The following is a 3,561-nucleotide window of genomic DNA, read 5'->3' on the forward strand; positions in this document are numbered from 1 at the left end:
TCACTTCCTGTCACATGAGAAGGGAACAAACAGACACCATTATATACTGTGTAAATGGAGCGGCCATTTCTAAGTGGGTGCTTCACATGCATAGTTCTATTAACACCATGCAAATTTACCCTTCAATCCTGATTCACTTAATAGCAGTGAATACTACAATCTCGCCGTGGATCGGCAAATCACGGAATCCAGCGAGTCCTATGTACAAAGTATTTACAAAAATTACAAAATCTCAAATCAGATTTATAATAATAGTCCCATTGCGCCATGGGTTGCTTATAAATCATTATTATCAACATTTCATGCAAAAGCAAACCCAAGTCGGTCACAAATTTCTGAAAAGAGCCATGTATGGTGGCAATGAACGGCAATAGATGTAGAGCACGGTGGCAACTACGATAAAAACTTGAGCGTGGGTTGCTAGGGCCTCGTCAGTTGGCCGAATCTCGAATGGAAGATACTTTAATATCGTAACCGATTTTTTTTGTTCAAACAATTGCTCGAGTAGCGTCTAACGTCTGCATGCAAGTTCATATGCCGTTCATTGCCACTATACACGGCTCTTTTCAGAAATTTCAGGGAGATTTTCAGCTTTGAAACATTCTGTCCTGATGATGGTCTATAAGATGACAACCCTTTAGACCGAAACGTCGACATCTACATCATCTCCGAAAACGTTGCAACGGCACAAACTTACGACCATTTTCTATTAATTATTCTTGGTTGTTCGTCACATTCATTTGGAGTTGATGTTTTTGGTTGTGAACCGTAGAGTAATAATTGTTTATCTCTGTTCATAACTTTTGCTTGAATTAATTTTTTTCTGTACCTATCTCCCCAGCTTTAAGTAAAAACAAACTTTTCTGAATATATATTCCCTCTCTGTGTGCTCTGTCTACCTTCCATTGATTGATTTCAACTTTGTACTAAGACTGATATCTTGTGGATACATTAGAGTGTGTTACTTATGTACAACTCATAACTTAGATTGACTGTTCTTCCGAATAAGTCCCTTGTAGCATACTCTGTTATTATTATGACACTCTTTAAAATGCTGTGCTACCGGATACGCGGAGTCATTGGTGTTTATGGCTCGTATGTGCTGGAGTATTCTCTTGTGGACCTGCAGCTTGGTACTACCAACATAACGCAGGCCACAAGGACACTCCAGCACATACACCACGTATTCGCTCTTGCAAGTCAACTGTTTGTTAATCTTGCGCGGGGTAGCAGAAAAAGGAATGATATATTCTGATTTGTTGACCCCATGGAGGCAAGCCTTACAGCTGGAACATTTCCTAAAGCCCCTGCTTTTGTCCAACCAGTTCTTACGGGGAGCCACCTCGGGACTAGGTCTAACCAGGGCATCCTGCATGGAATAAGCTTTCCTAAAGGTGATTGAAGGCTTGCCCGGCATTTTGCTTCCTATGATGGGGTCACATCTAATCAGATTCCAATATTTGGCCACTGTTTTTCTCAAAGCGCCATGTTGCTTGTTGTACGCCCAGATTAGTCTGACAGGTTGTTTATCATGGGTCTGAGTGGGTTTCGGCTTTTGTTTGTGCTCAAGGGCCAGGTCACGTGACAGTGCATTTGCCTTGCGCATAGCCTTATCAATCTCCCCCGCCTTGTAACCCCTCGCCAAAAACCTAGTTTTACTAGCTTCCTGAGCCTGGCTACATTGTGTGGGGGTACTGCACAATCGCCTGATTCGGAGCATCTCTCCATATGGGATGCTCCGAATCAGATGAGCGGAGTGATGGCTACTGGCATGAAGCACCGTGTTCCCTGCCGTTGGCTTTCTATACAGCTTGGTCTGTAATTCACCTTAATTGATTTCAATAGTCATGTCCAGAAAGTGTACGTGAGACTGACTAATGTCTGAAGTAAAAGCCAGATTGTAATCATTGAGATTAAGAGTAGCGACAAATTGTTCAGCTTCTATTTGTGTACCACGCCAGATTAAGAACACATCGTCTATATAACGATACCACCGAACAATAGACCTTGCAGCAATGTCGGCGTGTTCACCATAGAGGACCTGCCTCTCCCAGTAGCCCATATGCAGACAGGCATAACTGGGAGAAAAGCAGGCCCCCATGGCTACCCCCCTGATCTGCTGGAAGTACCGGTTATTGAACATAAAGAAATTATGATTCAAACAAAAGGTAATCAATCATAGACAAAATCATCCTATTGTGTTCAGACATGATTATAGGTCTAGATCCGAAATAGAACTCAATCGCTCTAATACCGTCCCGAAGCACAATACTGGTGTATAAAGATGTTACATCCAAAGTAATTAACCACCAGTTTGGATCCCATTGTATGTTTCTGACTTTGCGTAGAAAGTCATTGGAATCTTGGACAAATCATGGTAAATTTTGCACATGTTCTTGCAAAAACGAGTCCACATAGATCGTAGTGTTTTCCAATAAACCCCCGCAAGCTGCAATAATTGGCCTCCCAGGAGGTTTAGCTGAATCCTTGTGGATTTTTGGGATCAAATATAGGACAGGTGTGATGGGGTGGTCATTTTTTAAGAACTTCAGTTCATCCGTGGTTATCAGCCCATAGGACCGCCACCCCATTAGTAGGGAGTGGAAGTCTGTCTGAGCTTTTCTTACCACTCCTACATCACAATGTCTGTAGCAGTCAGAGTTATTTAATTGTAGGAGGGCTTCTTCCACATAGAGTTGCCTTGGCCAAAGCACAATATTGCCTCCTTTATCTGACTATCTCACGATGATATTGCCATCTTGTTGAATCTTTTTAACCAGTTTCATGTATTGGTCATTCTGTTGGTATTTGTGTTGCTTAGTCTCAAGCACTTTGGAATAAAGCGCCTTGATTTCTTTAGTGGTTGACTCATGGAATATATCTATGTTGTCATATATCGAAACAGGCGTAAAGGTGGAGCGTGGTTTGAAGTTGGTTGGACTCCCTACGTTGGTAAATGGCTGTTCCGGAGTACTTTGCGAAGTTGATTGTTCACGTCTGAGGGACTCCATATCATGAAGCAGAGGGGCATCACGTACCAAAAGCCCTTGGTTACTTGTCTCTACTCTCGCCCCAATTGTCCGTAGTTTATTCCCAGCAAAATGTTTTTGAAGCTTTAATTTACGAACAAATTTGAATAAATCTATTCTGGTATTAACATAATTAAAGTCACTGGGAGGACAATAGGACAGTCCCATCGACAGAATGCGCAATTCAGATGCTGAAAATTTGATGTTGGTTAGATTTATAACAGAAAGCGCAGTACCTGAATTGTTTACTTCTTGTTCCACCGCCTGTTGAAATTTTTCTTTTTTTGCTGATTTTTTCCTTGAGTTGACTTTTTGTCGCTGGTAGCGTTTGGCGTTGCGGATTTTGATTTTTGTTGCACTGGTTTCCTGGGGCGAAGTGTCTCGCGTCTGTCCTTGCGTAGAGATTCCACCTCTTGCGCCAGTGAAAACCGGGTAAACCCCAGCCGGGGTCCCGTTTGTGAGGTGTTAGAGTCCGTATCACTATTCACACTAGAACTGAGATTGGATTCAGAGGTTTCTTCTAGTTGAACTG

The sequence above is a fragment of the Lissotriton helveticus genome, chromosome 8, assembly GCF_964261635.1.
Source record: "Lissotriton helveticus chromosome 8, aLisHel1.1, whole genome shotgun sequence".
NCBI lineage: Eukaryota > Metazoa > Chordata > Amphibia > Caudata > Salamandridae > Lissotriton > Lissotriton helveticus.